This window comes from Nuphar pumila, chromosome 10 (assembly GCF_984573655.1).
Source record: "Nuphar pumila chromosome 10, dmNupPumi1.hap1.1, whole genome shotgun sequence".
Classification (NCBI taxonomy): domain Eukaryota; kingdom Viridiplantae; phylum Streptophyta; class Magnoliopsida; order Nymphaeales; family Nymphaeaceae; genus Nuphar; species Nuphar pumila.
In genome coordinates this window covers 63,932,017-63,952,432 of record NC_143258.1, presented here as the reverse complement: position 1 = coordinate 63,952,432, position 20,416 = coordinate 63,932,017, and positions in this window count along the sequence as shown.

The window sequence follows — 20,416 nt, the reverse complement described above, 5'->3', positions numbered from 1 at the left end:
CGGGATTTTCAAATCCAGTTTCTATAACTGGTCGGGATTTTCAAATCCAGTTTTATAACTAGTTGGGATTTTCAAATCTAGTTTCTATAACTGGTCGGGATTTTCAACTCCAGTTTTTATAACGGGTCGTGATTTTCAAATCAGGTATCTATAACAAGTCGGTATTTTCAAATCTAGTGTCATAACTGGTCGGGATTTTTAAATCCAGTTTCTATAACTGGTCGGGATTTTCAAATCTAGTTTTATAACTGGTCAGGATTTTCAAATCCAGTTTCTATAACTGGTCGGGATTTTTAAATCCAGTTTTATAAATGGTCGGGATTTTCAAATCCAGTTTCTATAACTGGTCGGGATTTTTAAATCCATTTTTATAACTGGTCGGGATTTTCAAATCCATTTTCTATAACTGGTCGGGATTTTCAAATCTAGTTTTATAATTGGTCGGGATTTTCAAATCCAGTGTTATAACTGATCAGGATTTTCAAATTCAGTTTCTATAACTCGTCGGGATTTTCAAATCCAGATTTATAACTGGTCGGGATTTTCAAATCCAGTTTTCATAACTGGTCGGGATTTTCAAATTCAGTTTCTATAACTGGTCAGGATTTTCAAATCCAGTTTCTATAACTGGTCGGGATTTTCAAATCCAATTTTTATAACTGGTCGGCATTTTCAAATTCAGTGTTATAACTGGTCGGGATTTTCAACTCCAGTTTCTATAACTGGTCGGGATTTTGAAATCCAGTTTCTATAACTAGTTGGGATTTTCAAATCCAGTTTTTATAACTGGTCGAGATTTTCAAATCCAGTTTATATAACTGGTCGGGATTTTCAAATCCAGTTTTATAACTGGTTAGGATTTTCAAATCTAGTTTCTATAACTGGTCTATATTTTCAAATCCAGTTTCTATAACTGGTTGGGATTTTCAAATCCAGTTTCTATAACTGGTCGGGATTTTTAAATCTAGTTTTTATAAGTGGTCGGGATTTTCAAATCCAGTTTCTATAACTGGTCAGGATTTTCAAATCCAGTTTCTATAATTGGTCGGGATTTTAAAATCCAATTTCTATAACTGGTCAGGATTTTCAAATCCAGTTTCTATAACTGGTCAGAATTTTCAAATCTAGTTTTTATAACTGGTCGAGATTTTCAAATCCAGTTTCTATAACTGGTCGGGATTTTTAAATCTAGTGTTATAACTGGTCAGGATTTTCAAATCCAGTTTTATAACTCGTCGGGATTTTCAAATCCATTTGCTATAACTGGTCGGAATTTTCAAATCTAGTTTTATAATTGGTCGGGATTTTCAAATCCAGTGTTATAACTGATCAGGATTTTCAAATTTAGTTTCTTTAACTCGTCGGGATTTTCAAATCCAGTTTTATAACTGGTCGGGATTTTCAAATCCAGTTTTCATAACTGGTCAGGATTTTCAAATTGAGTTTCTATAACTGGTCAGGATTTTCAAATCCAGTTTCTATAACTGGTCGGGATTTTCAAATCCAGTTTTTATAACTAGTCGGGATTTTCAAATCCAGTTTCTATAACTGGTCGGGATTTTCAAATCCAGTTTCTATAACTGGTCAGGATTTTCAAATCCAGTTTCTATAACTGGTTGGGATTTTTAAATCTAGTTTTTATAACTGGTCGGGATTTTCAAATCTAGTTTTTATAACTGGTCGAGATTTTCAAATCCAGTTTCTATAACTGGTCGGGATTTTCAAATCTAGTGTCATAACTGGTCGGGATTTTCAAATCCAGTTTTATAACTGGTCAAGATTTTCAAATCCATTTGCTATAACTGGTCGGGATTTTCAAATCTAGTTTTATAATTGGTCGGGATTTTCAAATCCAGTGTTATAACTGATCAGGATTTTCAAATTTAGTTTCTATAACTCGTCGGGATTTTCAAATCCAGTTTTATAACTGGTCGGGATTTTCAAATCCAGTTTTCATAACTGGTCAGGATTTTCAAATTCAGTTTCTATAACAGGTCAGGATTTTCAAATCCATTTTCTATAACTGGTCGGGATTTTCAAATCCAGTTTTTATAACTGGTCGGGATTTTCAAATTCAGTGTTATAACTGGTCGGGATTTTCAAATCCAGTTTCTATAACTGGTCGGGATTTTCAAATCCAGTTTCTATAACTGGTCGGTATTTTGAAATCCAGTTTCTATAACTGGTCGGGATTTTCAAATCCAGTTTTTATAACTGGTCGGGATTTTCAAATCCAGTTTCTATAACTGGTCGGGATTTTCAAATCCAGTTTTATAACTTGTCGGGATTTTCAAATCTAGTTTCTATAACTGCTCGGGATTTTCAAATCCAGTTTTTGTAACTGGTCGGGATTTTCAAATCCAGTTTTTGTAACTGGTCGGGATTTTCAAATCCAGTTTCTATAACTGGTCGGGATTTTCAAATCCAGTTTCTATAACTGGTTGGGATTTTCAAATCCAGTTTCTATAACTTGTCGTGATTTCAAAATCTAGTGTCATAACTGGTCGGGATTTTCAAATCCAATTTCTATAACTGGTCGGGATTTTCAAATCCAGTTTTATAACTGGTCAGGATTTTCAAATTGTGTTTCTATAACTGGTCGGGATTTTTAAATCTAGTTTTATAACTGGTTGTGATTTTCAAATCCAGATTTATAACTGGTCGGGATTTTCAAATCTAGTTTTATAATTGGTCGGGATTTTCAAATCCAGTGTTATAACTGATCAGTATTTTCAAATCCAATTTCTATAACTGGTCGGGATTTTCAAATCTAGTTTTATAACTGGTCGAGATTTTCAAATCCAGTTTTTATAACTGGTCGGGATTTTCAAATCCAGTTTCTATAACTGGTCAGGATTTTCAAATCAAGTTTCTATAACTGGTCGGGATTTTCAAATCCAGTTTTTATAACCGGTCGGGATTTTCAAATTCAGTGTTATAACTGGTCGGGATTTTTAAATCCAGTTTCTATAACTGGTCGGGATTTTCAAATCCAGTTTCTATAACTGGTCGGGATTTTAAAATCCAGTTTATATAACTGGTCGGGATTTTCAATTCCAGATTTTATAACTGGTCGGGATTTTCAAATCCAGTTTCTATAACTGGTCGGGATTTTCAATTCCAGTTTTATAACTGGTCAGGATTTTCAAATCTAGTTTTTATAACTAGTTAGGATTTTCAAATCCAGTTTTTATAACTGGTCGGGAATTTCAAATCCAGTTTTTATAACTGGTCGAGATTTTTAAATTCAGTTTCTATAACTCGTCGGGATTTTCAAATCCAGTTTTATAACTGGTCGGGATTTTCAAATCCAGTTTTCATAACTGGTCGGGATTTTCAAATTCAGTTTCTATAACTGGTCAGGATTTTCAAATCCAGTTTCTATAACTAGTCGGGATTTTCAAATCCAGTTTTTATAACTGGTCGGGATTTTCAAATTCAGTGTTATAACTGGTCGGGATTTTCAACTCCAGTTTCTATAACTGGTCGGGATTTTGAAATCCAGTTTCTATAACTGGTTGGGATTTTCAAATCCAGTTTTTATAACTGGTCGGGATTTTCAAATCCAGTTTCTATAACTGGTCGAGATTTTCAAATCCAGTTTTATAACTGGTCGGGATTTTCAAATCTAGTTTCTATAACTGGTCGATATTTTCAAATCCAGTTTCTATAACTGGTCGGGATTTTCAAATCCAGTTTCTATAACTGGTCGGGATTTTCAAATCTAGTTTTTATAACTGGTCGGGATTTTCAAATCCAGTTTCTATAACTGGTCAGGATTTTCAAATCCAGTTTCTATAATTGGTAGGGATTTTAAAATCCAGTTTCTATAACTGGTCGGGATTTTCAAATCCAGTTTTTATAACTGGTCGGGATTTTCAAATCTAGTGTCATAACTGGTCGGGATTTTCAAATCCAGTTTTATAACTGGTCGGGATTTTCAAATCCATTTGCTATAACTGGTCGGGATTTTCAAATCTAGTTTTATAATTGGTCGGAATTTTCAAATCCAGTGTTATAACTGATCAGGATTTTCAAATTTAGTTTCTATAACTCGTCGGGATTTTCAAATCCAGTTTTATAACTGGTCGGGATTTTCAAATCCAGTTTTCATAACTGGTCAGGATTTTCAAATTCAATTTCTATAACTGGTCAGGATTTTCAAATCCAGTTTCTATAACTGGTCGGGATTTTCAAATCCAGTTTTTAAAACTGGTCGGGACTTTCAAATCCAGTTTTTATAACTGGTCAGGATTTTCAAATTCAGTTTGTATAACTAGTCAAGATTTTCAAATCCAGTTTTATAACTGGTCGGGATTTTCAAATCCAGTTTTTATAACTGGTCGGGATTTTCAACTCCAGTTTCTATAACTAGTAGGGATTTTGAAATCCAGTTTCTATAACTGGTTGGCATTTTTAAATCCAGTTTTTATAACTGGTCGGGATTTTCAAATCCAGTTTCTATAACTGGTCGGGATTTTCAAATCCAGTTTCTATAACTGATCGGGATTTTGAAATCTAGTTTTTATAACTGGTCAGGATTTTCAAATCCAGTTTCTATAATTGGTCGGGATTTTAAAATCCAATTTCTATAACTGGTCAAGATTTTCAAATCCAGTTTCTATAACTGGTCTGAATTTTCAAATCTAGTTTTTATAACTGGTCGGGATTTTCAAATCCAGTTTCTATAACTGGTCGGGATTTTCAAATCTAGTGTCATAACTGGTCGGGATTTTCAAATCCAATTTTATAACTGGTCGGGATTTTCAAATCCATTTGCTATAACTGGTCGGGATTTTCAAATCTAGTTTTATAATTGGTCGGGATTTTCAAATCCAGTGTTATAACTGATCAGGATTTTCAAATTTAGTTTCTATAACTCGTCGGGATTTTCAAATCCAGTTTTATAACTGGTCGGGATTTTCAAATCCAGTTTTCATAACTGGTCAGGATTTTCAAATTCAGTTTCTATAACAGGTCAGGATTTTCAAATCCAGTTTCTATAACTGGTCGGGATTTTCAAATCCAGTTTTTATAACTGGTCGGGATTTTCAAATTCAGTGTTATAACTGGTCGAGATTTTCAAATCCAGTTTCTATAACTGGTCGGGATTTTCAAATCCAGTTTCTATAACTGGTCGGTATTTTGAAATCCAGTTTCTATAACTGGTCGGGATTTTCAAATCCAGTTTTTATAACTGGTCGAGATTTTCAAATCCAGTTTCTATAACTGCTCGGGATTTTCAAATCCAGTTTCTATAACTGGTCGGGATTTTCAAATCTAGTTTCTATAACTGGTCGGGATTTTCAAATCCAGTTTCTATAACTGGTCGGGATTTTCAAATCCAGTTTCTATAACTGGTCGAGATTTTCAAATCTAGTTTTTATAACTGGTCGGGATTTTCAAATCCAGTTTTTGTAACTGGTCGGGATTTTCAAAATTCAGTTTTTACAACTGGTCGGGATTTTCAAATCCAGTTTCTATAACTGGTCGGGATTTTCAAATCCAGTTTCTATAACTGGTTGGGATTTTCAAATCCAGTTTCTATAACTGGTCGTGATTTCAAAATCTAGTGTCATAACTGGTCGGGATTTTCAAATCCAGTTTTATAACTGGTCAGGATTTTCAAATGTTGTTTCTATAACTGGTTGGGATTTTTAAATCTAGTTTTATAACTGGTTGGGATTTTCAAATCCAGATTTATAACTGGTCGGGATTTTCAAATCCAGTTTTTATAATAGGTCCCGATTTTCAAATCTAGTTTTATAATTGGTCGGGATTTTCAAATCTAGTGTTATAACTGATGAGGATTTTCAAATCTAATTTCTATAACTGGTCGGGATTTTCAAATCCAGTTTTATAACTGGTCGAGATTTTCAAATCCAGTTTTTATAACTGGTCGGGATTTTCAAATCCAGTTTCTATAACTGGTCAGGATTTTCAAATCAACATTCTATAACTGGTCGGGATTTTCAAATCCAGTTTTTATAACCGGTCGGGATTTTCAAATTCAGTGTTATAACTGGTCGGGATTTTCAAATCCAGTTTCTATAACTGGTCGGGATTTTCAAATCCAGTTTCTATAACTGGTCGGGATTTTGAAATCAGTTTCTATAACTGGTCGGGATTTTCAATTCCATATTTTATAAATGGTCGGGATTTTCAAATCTAGTTTCTATAACTGGTCGGGATTTTCAAATACTGTTTCTATAACTTGTCGAGATTTTCAAATCCAGTTTCTATAACTGGTCGAGATTTTCAAATCAAGTTTCTATAACTGGTCGGCATTTTCAACTCTAGTTTTTATAACTGGTCGGGATTTTCAAATACAGTTTTATAACTGGTCGGGATTTTCAAATCTAGTTTTATAATTGGTCGGGATTTTCAAATCCAGTGTTATAACTGATCAGGATTTTCAAATTCAGTTTCTATAACTCGTCGGGATTTTCAAATCCAGTTTTATAACTGGTCGGGATTTTCAAATCCAGTTTTCATAACTGGTCGGGATTTTCAAATTCAGTTTCTATAACTGGTCAGGATTTTCAAATCCAGTTTCTATAACTAGTCGGGATTTTCAAATCCAGTTTTTATAACTGGTCGGGATTTTCAAATTCAGTGTTATAACTGGTCGGGATTTTCAACTCCAGTTTCTATAACTCGTCGGGATTTTGAAATCCAGTTCCTATAACTGGTTGGGATTTTCAAATCCAGTTTTAATAACTGGTCGGGATTTTCAAATCCAGTTTCTATAACTGGTCGAGATTTTCAAATCCAGTTTTATAATTGGTCGGGATTTTCAAATCTAGTTTCTATAATTGGTCGATATTTTCAAATCCAGTTTCTATAACTGGTCGGGATTTTCAAATCCAGTTTCTATAACTGGTCGGGATTTTCAAATCTAGTTTCTATAACTGGTCGGGATTTTCAAATCTAGTGTCATAACTGGTCGGGATTTTCAAATCTAGTTTTATAACTGGTCGGGATTTTCAAATCCATTTGCTATAACTGGTCGGGATTTTCAAATCTAGTTTTATAATTGGTCGGAATTTTCAAATCCAGTGTTATAACTGATCAGGATTTTCAAATTTAGTTTCTATAACTCGTCGGGATTTTCAAATCCAGTTTTATAACTGGTCGGGATTTTCAAATCCAGTTTTCATAACTGGTCAGGATTTTCAAATTCAATTTCTATAACTGGTCAGGATTTTCAAATCCAGTTTCTATAACTGGTCGGGATTTTCAAATCCAGTTTTTAAAACTGGTCGGGACTTTCAAATCCAGTTTTTATAACTGGTCAGGATTTTCAAATTCAGTTTGTATAACTAGTCAGGATTTTCAAATCCAGTTTTATAACTGGTCGGGATTTTCAAATCCAGTTTTTATAACTGGTCGGGATTTTCAACTCCAGTTTCTATAACTGGTAGGGATTTTGAAATCCAGTTTCTATAACTGGTTGGCATTTTCAAATCCAGTTTTTATAACTGGTCGGGATTTTCAAATCCAGTTTCTATAACTGGTCGGGATTTTCAAATCCAGTTTTATAACTGGTTGGGATTTTCAAATCCAGTTTCTATAACTGATCAAGATTTTCAAATCTAGTTTTTATAACTGGTCGGGATTTTCAAATCCAGTTTTTGTAACTGGTCGGGATTTTCAAATCCAGTTTCTATAACTGGTCGGGATTTTCAAATCCAGTTTCTATAACTGGTTGGGATTTTCAAATCCAGTTTCTATAACTTGTCGTGATTTCAAAATCTAGTGTCATAACTGGTCGGGATTTTCAAATCCAATTTCTATAACTGGTCGGGATTTTCAAATCCAGTTTTATAACTGGTCAGGATTTTCAAATTGTGTTTCTATAACTGGTCGGGATTTTTAAATCTAGTTTTATAACTGGTTGTGATTTTCAAATCCAGATTTATAACTGGTCGGGATTTTCAAATCTAGTTTTATAATTGGTCGGGATTTTCAAATCCAGTGTTATAACTGATCAGTATTTTCAAATCCAATTTCTATAACTGGTCGGGATTTTCAAATCTAGTTTTATAACTGGTCGAGATTTTCAAATCCAGTTTTTATAACTGGTCGGGATTTTCAAATCCAGTTTCTATAACTGGTCAGGATTTTCAAATCAAGTTTCTATAACTGGTCGGGATTTTCAAATCCAGTTTTTATAACCGGTCGGGATTTTCAAATTCAGTGTTATAACTGGTCGGGATTTTTAAATCCAGTTTCTATAACTGGTCGGGATTTTCAAATCCAGTTTCTATAACTGGTCGGGATTTTAAAATCCAGTTTATATAACTGGTCGGGATTTTCAATTCCAGATTTTATAACTGGTCGGGATTTTCAAATCCAGTTTCTATAACTGGTCGGGATTTTCAATTCCAGTTTTATAACTGGTCAGGATTTTCAAATCTAGTTTTTATAACTAGTTAGGATTTTCAAATCCAGTTTTTATAACTGGTCGGGAATTTCAAATCCAGTTTTTATAACTGGTCGGGAATTTCAAATCCAGTTTTTATAACTGGTCGAGATTTTTAAATTCAGTTTCTATAACTCGTCGGGATTTTCAAATCCAGTTTTATAACTGGTCGGGATTTTCAAATCCAGTTTTCATAACTGGTCGGGATTTTCAAATTCAGTTTCTATAACTGGTCAGGATTTTCAAATCCAGTTTCTATAACTAGTCGGGATTTTCAAATCCAGTTTTTATAACTGGTCGGGATTTTCAAATTCAGTGTTATAACTGGTCGGGATTTTCAACTCCAGTTTCTATAACTGGTCGGGATTTTGAAATCCAGTTTCTATAACTGGTTGGGATTTTCAAATCCAGTTTTTATAACTGGTCGGGATTTTCAAATCCAGTTTCTATAACTGGTCGAGATTTTCAAATCCAGTTTTATAACTGGTCGGGATTTTCAAATCTAGTTTCTATAACTGGTCGATATTTTCAAATCCAGTTTCTATAACTGGTCGGGATTTTCAAATCCAGTTTCTATAACTGGTCGGGATTTTCAAATCTAGTTTTTATAACTGGTCGGGATTTTCAAATCCAGTTTCTATAACTGGTCAGGATTTTCAAATCCAGTTTCTATAATTGGTAGGGATTTTAAAATCCAGTTTCTATAACTGGTCGGGATTTTCAAATCCAGTTTTTATAACTGGTCGGGATTTTCAAATCTAGTGTCATAACTGGTCGGGATTTTCAAATCCAGTTTTATAACTGGTCGGGATTTTCAAATCCATTTGCTATAACTGGTCGGGATTTTCAAATCTAGTTTTATAATTGGTCGGAATTTTCAAATCCAGTGTTATAACTGATCAGGATTTTCAAATTTAGTTTCTATAACTCGTCGGGATTTTCAAATCCAGTTTTATAACTGGTCGGGATTTTCAAATCCAGTTTTCATAACTGGTCAGGATTTTCAAATTCAATTTCTATAACTGGTCAGGATTTTCAAATCCAGTTTCTATAACTGGTCGGGATTTTCAAATCCAGTTTTTAAAACTGGTCGGGACTTTCAAATCCAGTTTTTATAACTGGTCAGGATTTTCAAATTCAGTTTGTATAACTAGTCAAGATTTTCAAATCCAGTTTTATAACTGGTCGGGATTTTCAAATCCAGTTTTTATAACTGGTCGGGATTTTCAACTCCAGTTTCTATAACTAGTAGGGATTTTGAAATCCAGTTTCTATAACTGGTTGGCATTTTTAAATCCAGTTTTTATAACTGGTCGGGATTTTCAAATCCAGTTTCTATAACTGGTCGGGATTTTCAAATCCAGTTTCTATAACTGATCGGGATTTTGAAATCTAGTTTTTATAACTGGTCAGGATTTTCAAATCCAGTTTCTATAATTGGTCGGGATTTTAAAATCCAATTTCTATAACTGGTCAGGATTTTCAAATCCAGTTTCTATAACTGGTCTGAATTTTCAAATCTAGTTTTTATAACTGGTCGGGATTTTCAAATCCAGTTTCTATAACTGGTCGGGATTTTCAAATCTAGTGTCATAACTGGTCGGGATTTTCAAATCCAATTTTATAACTGGTCGGGATTTTCAAATCCATTTGCTATAACTGGTCGGGATTTTCAAATCTAGTTTTATAATTGGTCGGGATTTTCAAATCCAGTGTTATAACTGATCAGGATTTTCAAATTTAGTTTCTATAACTCGTCGGGATTTTCAAATCCAGTTTTATAACTGGTCGGGATTTTCAAATCCAGTTTTCATAACTGGTCAGGATTTTCAAATTCAGTTTCTATAACAGGTCAGGATTTTCAAATCCAGTTTCTATAACTGGTCGGGATTTTCAAATCCAGTTTTTATAACTGGTCGGGATTTTCAAATTCAGTGTTATAACTGGTCGAGATTTTCAAATCCAGTTTCTATAACTGGTCGGGATTTTCAAATCCAGTTTCTATAACTGGTCGGTATTTTGAAATCCAGTTTCTATAACTGGTCGGGATTTTCAAATCCAGTTTTTATAACTGGTCGAGATTTTCAAATCCAGTTTCTATAACTGCTCGGGATTTTCAAATCCAGTTTCTATAACTGGTCGGGATTTTCAAATCTAGTTTCTATAACTGGTCGGGATTTTCAAATCCAGTTTCTATAACTGGTCGGGATTTTCAAATCCAGTTTCTATAACTGGTCGAGATTTTCAAATCTAGTTTTTATAACTGGTCGGGATTTTCAAATCCAGTTTTTGTAACTGGTCGGGATTTTCAAAATTCAGTTTTTACAACTGGTCGGGATTTTCAAATCCAGTTTCTATAACTGGTCGGGATTTTCAAATCCAGTTTCTATAACTGGTTGGGATTTTCAAATCCAGTTTCTATAACTGGTCGTGATTTCAAAATCTAGTGTCATAACTGGTCGGGATTTTCAAATCCAGTTTTATAACTGGTCAGGATTTTCAAATGTTGTTTCTATAACTGGTTGGGATTTTTAAATCTAGTTTTATAACTGGTTGGGATTTTCAAATCCAGATTTATAACTGGTCGGGATTTTCAAATCCAGTTTTTATAATAGGTCCCGATTTTCAAATCTAGTTTTATAATTGGTCGGGATTTTCAAATCTAGTGTTATAACTGATGAGGATTTTCAAATCTAATTTCTATAACTGGTCGGGATTTTCAAATCCAGTTTTATAACTGGTCGAGATTTTCAAATCCAGTTTTTATAACTGGTCGGGATTTTCAAATCCAGTTTCTATAACTGGTCAGGATTTTCAAATCAACATTCTATAACTGGTCGGGATTTTCAAATCCAGTTTTTATAACCGGTCGGGATTTTCAAATTCAGTGTTATAACTGGTCGGGATTTTCAAATCCAGTTTCTATAACTGGTCGGGATTTTCAAATCCAGTTTCTATAACTGGTCGGGATTTTCAAATTCAGTTTCTATAACTGGTCAGGATTTTCAAATCCAGTTTCTATAACTAGTCGGGATTTTCAAATCCAGTTTTTATAACTGGTCGGGATTTTCAAATTCAGTGTTATAACTGGTCGGGATTTTCAACTCCAGTTTCTATAACTGGTCGGGATTTTGAAATCCAGTTTCTATAACTGGTTGGGATTTTCAAATCCAGTTTTTATAACTGGTCGGGATTTTCAAATCCAGTTTCTATAACTGGTCGAGATTTTCAAATCCAGTTTTATAACTGGTCGGGATTTTCAAATCTAGTTTCTATAACTGGTCGATATTTTCAAATCCAGTTTCTATAACTGGTCGGGATTTTCAAATCCAGTTTCTATAACTGGTCGGGATTTTCAAATCTAGTTTTTATAACTGGTCGGGATTTTCAAATCCAGTTTCTATAACTGGTCAGGATTTTCAAATCCAGTTTCTATAATTGGTAGGGATTTTAAAATCCAGTTTCTATAACTGGTCGGGATTTTCAAATCCAGTTTTTATAACTGGTCGGGATTTTCAAATCTAGTGTCATAACTGGTCGGGATTTTCAAATCCAGTTTTATAACTGGTCGGGATTTTCAAATCCATTTGCTATAACTGGTCGGGATTTTCAAATCTAGTTTTATAATTGGTCGGAATTTTCAAATCCAGTGTTATAACTGATCAGGATTTTCAAATTTAGTTTCTATAACTCGTCGGGATTTTCAAATCCAGTTTTATAACTGGTCGGGATTTTCAAATCCAGTTTTCATAACTGGTCAGGATTTTCAAATTCAATTTCTATAACTGGTCAGGATTTTCAAATCCAGTTTCTATAACTGGTCGGGATTTTCAAATCCAGTTTTTAAAACTGGTCGGGACTTTCAAATCCAGTTTTTATAACTGGTCAGGATTTTCAAATTCAGTTTGTATAACTAGTCAAGATTTTCAAATCCAGTTTTATAACTGGTCGGGATTTTCAAATCCAGTTTTTATAACTGGTCGGGATTTTCAACTCCAGTTTCTATAACTAGTAGGGATTTTGAAATCCAGTTTCTATAACTGGTTGGCATTTTTAAATCCAGTTTTTATAACTGGTCGGGATTTTCAAATCCAGTTTCTATAACTGGTCGGGATTTTCAAATCCAGTTTCTATAACTGATCGGGATTTTGAAATCTAGTTTTTATAACTGGTCAGGATTTTCAAATCCAGTTTCTATAATTGGTCGGGATTTTAAAATCCAATTTCTATAACTGGTCAGGATTTTCAAATCCAGTTTCTATAACTGGTCTGAATTTTCAAATCTAGTTTTTATAACTGGTCGGGATTTTCAAATCCAGTTTCTATAACTGGTCGGGATTTTTAAATCTAGTGTCATAACTGGTCGGGATTTTCAAATCCAATTTTATAACTGGTCGGGATTTTCAAATCCATTTGCTATAACTGGTCGGGATTTTCAAATCTAGTTTTATAATTGGTCGGGATTTTCAAATCCAGTGTTATAACTGATCAGGATTTTCAAATTTAGTTTCTATAACTCGTCGGGATTTTCAAATCCAGTTTTATAACTGGTCGGGATTTTCAAATCCAGTTTTCATAACTGGTCAGGATTTTCAAATTCAGTTTCTATAACAGGTCAGGATTTTCAAATCCAGTTTCTATAACTGGTCGGGATTTTCAAATCCAGTTTTTATAACTGGTCGGGATTTTCAAATTCAGTGTTATAACTGGTCGAGATTTTCAAATCCAGTTTCTATAACTGGTCGGGATTTTCAAATCCAGTTTCTATAACTGGTCGGTATTTTGAAATCCAGTTTCTATAACTGGTCGGGATTTTCAAATCCAGTTTTTATAACTGGTCGAGATTTTCAAATCCAGTTTCTATAACTGCTCGGGATTTTCAAATCCAGTTTCTATAACTGGTCGGGATTTTCAAATCTAGTTTCTATAACTGGTCGGGATTTTCAAATCCAGTTTCTATAACTGGTCGGGATTTTCAAATCCAGTTTCTATAACTGGTCGAGATTTTCAAATCTAGTTTTTATAACTGGTCGGGATTTTCAAATCCAGTTTTTGTAACTGGTCGGGATTTTCAAAATTCAGTTTTTACAACTGGTCGGGATTTTCAAATCCAGTTTCTATAACTGGTCGGGATTTTCAAATCCAGTTTCTATAACTGGTTGGGATTTTCAAATCCAGTTTCTATAACTGGTCGTGATTTCAAAATCTAGTGTCATAACTGGTCGGGATTTTCAAATCCAGTTTTATAACTGGTCAGGATTTTCAAATGTTGTTTCTATAACTGGTTGGGATTTTTAAATCTAGTTTTATAACTGGTTGGGATTTTCAAATCCAGATTTATAACTGGTCGGGATTTTCAAATCCAGTTTTTATAATAGGTCCCGATTTTCAAATCTAGTTTTATAATTGGTCGGGATTTTCAAATCTAGTGTTATAACTGATGAGGATTTTCAAATCTAATTTCTATAACTGGTCGGGATTTTCAAATCCAGTTTTATAACTGGTCGAGATTTTCAAATCCAGTTTTTATAACTGGTCGGGATTTTCAAATCCAGTTTCTATAACTGGTCAGGATTTTCAAATCAACATTCTATAACTGGTCGGGATTTTCAAATCCAGTTTTTATAACCGGTCGGGATTTTCAAATTCAGTGTTATAACTGGTCGGGATTTTCAAATCCAGTTTCTATAACTGGTCGGGATTTTCAAATCCAGTTTCTATAACTGGTCGGGATTTTGAAATCAGTTTCTATAACTGGTCGGGATTTTCAATTCCATATTTTATAAATGGTCGGGATTTTCAAATCTAGTTTCTATAACTGGTCGGGATTTTCAAATACTGTTTCTATAACTGGTCGAGATTTTCAAATCCAGTTTCTATAACTGGTCGAGATTTTCAAATCAAGTTTCTATAACTGGTCGGCATTTTCAACTCTAGTTTTTATAACTGGTCGGGATTTTCAAATACAGTTTTATAACTGGTCGGGATTTTCAAATCTAGTTTTATAATTGGTCGGGATTTTCAAATCCAGTGTTATAACTGATCAGGATTTTCAAATTCAGTTTCTATAACTCGTCGGGATTTTCAAATCCAGTTTTATAACTGGTCGGGATTTTCAAATCCAGTTTTCATAACTGGTCGGGATTTTCAAATTCAGTTTCTATAACTGGTCAGGATTTTCAAATCCAGTTTCTATAACTAGTCGGGATTTTCAAATCCAGTTTTTATAACTGGTCGGGATTTTCAAATTCAGTGTTATAACTGGTCGGGATTTTCAACTCCAGTTTCTATAACTCGTCGGGATTTTGAAATCCAGTTCCTATAACTGGTTGGGATTTTCAAATCCAGTTTTAATAACTGGTCGGGATTTTCAAATCCAGTTTCTATAACTGGTCGAGATTTTCAAATCCAGTTTTATAATTGGTCGGGATTTTCAAATCTAGTTTCTATAATTGGTCGATATTTTCAAATCCAGTTTCTATAACTGGTCGGGATTTTCAAATCCAGTTTCTATAACTGGTCGGGATTTTCAAATCTAGTTTCTATAACTGGTCGGGATTTTCAAATCTAGTGTCATAACTGGTCGGGATTTTCAAATCTAGTTTTATAACTGGTCGGGATTTTCAAATCCATTTGCTATAACTGGTCGGGATTTTCAAATCTAGTTTTATAATTGGTCGGAATTTTCAAATCCAGTGTTATAACTGATCAGGATTTTCAAATTTAGTTTCTATAACTCGTCGGGATTTTCAAATCCAGTTTTATAACTGGTCGGGATTTTCAAATCCAGTTTTCATAACTGGTCAGGATTTTCAAATTCAATTTCTATAACTGGTCAGGATTTTCAAATCCAGTTTCTATAACTGGTCGGGATTTTCAAATCCAGTTTTTAAAACTGGTCGGGACTTTCAAATCCAGTTTTTATAACTGGTCAGGATTTTCAAATTCAGTTTGTATAACTAGTCAGGATTTTCAAATCCAGTTTTATAACTGGTCGGGATTTTCAAATCCAGTTTTTATAACTGGTCGGGATTTTCAACTCCAGTTTCTATAACTGGTAGGGATTTTGAAATCCAGTTTCTATAACTGGTTGGCATTTTCAAATCCAGTTTTTATAACTTGTCGGGATTTTCAAATCCAGTTTCTATAACTGGTCGGGATTTTCAAATCCAGTTTTATAACTGGTTGGGATTTTCAAATCTAGTTTCTATAACTGGTCGATATTTTCAAATCTAGTTTCTATAACTGGTCGGGATTTTCAAATGCAGTTTCTATAACTGATCGGGATTTTCAAATCTAGTTTTTATAACTGGTCGGGATTTTGAAATCCAGTTTCTATAACTGGTCAGGATTTTCAAATCCAGTTTCTATAATTGGTCGGGATTTTAAAATCCAATATCTATAACTGGTCAGGATTTTCAAATCCAGTTTCTATAACTGGTCTGAATTTTCAAATCTAGTTTTTATAACTGGTCGGGATTTTCAAATCCAGTTTCTATAACTGGTCGGGATTTTCAAATCTAGTGTTATAACTGGTCGGGATTTTCAAATCCAATTTTATAACTGGTCGGGATTTTCAAATCCATTTGCTATAACTGGTCGGGATTTTCAAATCTAGTTTTATAATTGGTCGGGATTTTCAAATCCAGTGTTATAACTGATCAGGATTTTCAAATTCAGTTTCTATAACTCGTCGGGATTTTCAAATCCAGTTTTATAACTGGTCGTAATTTTCAAATCCAGTTTTCATAACTGGTCGGGATTTTCAAATTCAGTTTCTATAACTGGTCAGGATTTTCAAATCCAGTTTCTATAACTAGTCGGGATTTTCAAATCCAATTTTTATAACTGGTCGGGATTTTCAAATTCAGTGTTATAACTGGTCGGGATTTTCAACTCCAGTTTCTATAACTGGTCGGGATTTTGAAATCCAGTTTCTATAACTGGTCGGGATTTTGAAATCAGTTTCTATAACTGGTCGGGATTTTCAATTCCATATTTTATAAATGGTCGCGATTTTCAAATCTAGTTTCTATAACTGGTCGGGATTTTCAAATCCAGTTTCTATAACTGGTCGGGATTTTCAAATCCAGTTTCTATAACTGGTCGGTATTTTGAAATCCAGTTTCTATAACTGGTCGGGATTTTCAAATCCAGTTTTTATAACTGGTCGGGATTTTCAAATTCAGTGTTATAACTGGTCGGGATTTTCAAATCCAGTTTCTATAACTGGTCGGGATTTTCAAATCCAGTTTCTATAACTGGTCGGTATTTTGAAATCCAGTTTCTATAACTGGTCGGGATTTTCAAATCCAGTTTTTATAACTGGTCGAGATTTTCAAATCCAGTTTCTATAACTGCTCGGGATTTTCAAATCCAGTTTCTATAACTGGTCGGGATTTTCAAATCTAGTTTCTATAACTGGTCGGGATTTTCAAATCCAGTTTCTATAACTGGTCGGGATTTTCAAATCCAGTTTCTATAACTGGTCGAGATTTTCAAATCTAGTTTTTATAACTGGTCGGGATTTTCAAATCCAGTTTTTGTAACTGGTCGGGATTTTCAAAATTCAGTTTTTACAACTGGTCGGGATTTTCAAATCCAGTTTCTATAACTGGTCGGGATTTTCAAATCCAGTTTCTATAACTGGTTGGGATTTTCAAATCCAGTTTCTATAACTGGTCGTGATTTCAAAATCTAGTGTCATAACTGGTCGGGATTTTCAAATCCAATTTCGATAACTGGTCGGGATTTTCAAATCCAGTTTTATAACTGGTCAGGATTTTCAAATGTTGTTTCTATAACTGGTCGGGATTTTTAAATCTAGTTTTATAACTGGTTGGGATTTTCAAATCCAGATTTATAACTGGTCGGGATTTTCAAATCCAGTTTTTATAATAGGTCCCGATTTTCAAATCTAGTTTTATAATTGGTCGGGATTTTCAAATCTAGTGTTATAACTGATGAGGATTTTCAAATCTAATTTCTATAACTGGTCGGGATTTTCAAATCCAGTTTTATAACTGGTCGAGATTTTCAAATCCAGTTTTTATAACTGGTCGGGATTTTCAAATCCAGTTTCTATAACTGGTCAGGATTTTCAAATCAACATTCTATAACTGGTCGGGATTTTCAAATCCAGTTTTTATAACCGGTCGGGATTTTCAAATTCAGTGTTATAACTGGTCGGGATTTTCAAATCCAGTTTCTATAACTGGTCGGGATTTTCAAATCCAGTTTCTATAACTGGTCGGGATTTTGAAATCAGTTTCTATAACTGGTCGGGATTTTCAATTCCATATTTTATAAATGGTCGGGATTTTCAAATCTAGTTTCTATAACTGGTCGGGATTTTCAAATATTGTTTCTATAACTGGTCGAGATTTTCAAATCCAGTTTCTATAACTGGTCGAGATTTTCAAATCAAGTTTCTATAACTGGTCGGCATTTTCAACTCTAGTTTTTATAACTGGTCGGGATTTTCAAATACAGTTTTATAACTGGTCGGGATTTTCAAATCTAGTTTTATAATTGGTCGGGATTTTCAAATCCAGTGTTATAACTGATCAGGATTTTCAAATTCAGTTTCTATAACTCGTCGGGATTTTCAAATCCAGTTTTATAACTGGTCGGGATTTTCAAATCCAGTTTTCATAACTGGTCGGGATTTTCAAATTCAGTTTCTATAACTGGTCAGGATTTTCAAATCCAGTTTCTATAACTAGTCGGGATTTTCAAATCCAGTTTTTATAACTGGTCGGGATTTTCAAATTCAGTGTTATAACTGGTCGGGATTTTCAACTCCAGTTTCTATAACTGGTCGGGATTTTGAAATCCAGTTTCTATAACTGGTTGGGATTTTCAAATCCAGTTTTAATAACTGGTCGGGATTTTCAAATCCAGTTTCTATAACTGGTCGAGATTTTCAAATCCAGTTTTATAATTGGTCGGGATTTTCAAATCTAGTTTCTATAATTGGTCGATATTTTCAAATCCAGTTTATATAACTGGTCGGGATTTTCAAATCCAGTTTCTATAACTGGTCGGGATTTTCAAATCTAGTTTCTATAACTGGTCGGGATTTTCAAATCTAGTGTCATAACTGGTCGGGATTTTCAAATCTAGTTTTATAACTGGTCGGGATTTTCAAATCCATTTGCTATAACTGGTCGGGATTTTCAAATCTAGTTTTATAATTGGTCGGAATTTTCAAATCCAGTGTTATAACTGATCAGGATTTTCAAATTTAGTTTCTATAACTCGTCGGGATTTTCAAATCCAGTTTTATAACTGGTCGGGATTTTCAAATCCAGTTTTCATAACTGGTCAGGATTTTCAAATTCAATTTCTATAACTGGTCAGGATTTTCAAATCCAGTTTCTATAACTGGTCGGGATTTTCAAATCCAGTTTTTAAAACTGGTCGGGACTTTCAAATCCAGTTTTTATAACTGGTCAGGATTTTCAAATTCAGTTTGTATAACTAGTCAGGATTTTCAAATCCAGTTTTATAACTGGTCGGGATTTTCAAATCCAGTTTTTATAACTGGTCGGGATTTTCAACTCCAGTTTCTATAACTGGTAGGGATTTTGAAATCCAGTTTCTATAACTGGTTGGCATTTTCAAATCCAGTTTTTATAACTGGTCGGGATTTTCAAATCCAGTTTCTATAACTGGTCGGGATTTTCAAATCCAGTTTTATAACTGGTTGGGATTTTCAAATCTAGTTTCTATAACTGGTCGATATTTTCAAATCCAGTTTCTATAACTGGTCGGGATTTTCAAATGCAGTTTCTATAACTGATCGGGATTTTCAAATCTAGTTTTTATAACTGGTCGGGATTTTGAAATCCAGTTTCTATAACTGGTCAGGATTTTCAAATCCAGTTTCTATAATTGGTCGGGATTTTAAAATCCAATATCTATAACTGGTCAGGATTTTCAAATCCAGTTTATATAACTGGTCTGAATTTTCAAATCTAGTTTTTATAACTGGTCGGGATTTTCAAATCCAGTTTCTATAACTGGTCGGGATTTTCAAATCTAGTGTTATAACTGGTCGGGATTTTCAAATCCAATTTTATAACTGGTCGGGATTTTCAAATCCATTTGCTATAACTGGTCGGGATTTTCAAATCTAGTTTTATAATTGGTCGGGATTTTCAAATCCAGTGTTATAACTGATCAGGATTTTCAAATTCAGTTTCTATAACTCGTCGGGATTTTCAAATCCAGTTTTATAACTGGTCGTAATTTTCAAATCCAGTTTTCATAACTGGTCGGGATTTTCAAATTCAGTTTCTATAACTGGTCAGGATTTTCAAATCCAGTTTCTATAACTAGTCGGGATTTTCAAATCCAATTTTTATAACTGGTCGGGATTTTCAAATTCAGTGTTATAACTGGTCGGGATTTTCAAATCCAGTTTCTATAACTAGTTGGGATTTTCAAATCCAGTTTTTATAACTGGTCGAGATTTTCAAATCCAGTTTTATAACTGGTCGGGATTTTCAAATCCATTTGCTATAACTGGTCGGGATTTTCAAATCTAGTTTTATAATTGGTCGGAATTTTCAAATCCAGTGTTATAACTGATCAGGATTTTCAAATTTAGTTTCTATAACTCGTCGGGATTTTCAAATCCAGTTTTATAACTGGTCGGGATTTTCAAATCCAGTTTTCATAACTGGTCAGGATTTTCAAATTCAATTTCTATAACTGGTCAGGATTTTCAAATCCAGTTTCTATAACTGGTCGGGATTTTCAAATCCAGTTTTTAAAACTGGTCGGGACTTTCAAATCCAGTTTTTATAACTGGTCAGGATTTTCAAATTCAGTTTGTATAACTAGTCAAGATTTTCAAATCCAGTTTTATAACTGGTCGGGATTTTCAAATCCAGTTTTTATAACTGGTCGGGATTTTCAACTCCAGTTTCTATAACTAGTAGGGATTTTGAAATCCAGTTTCTATAACTGGTTGGCATTTTTAAA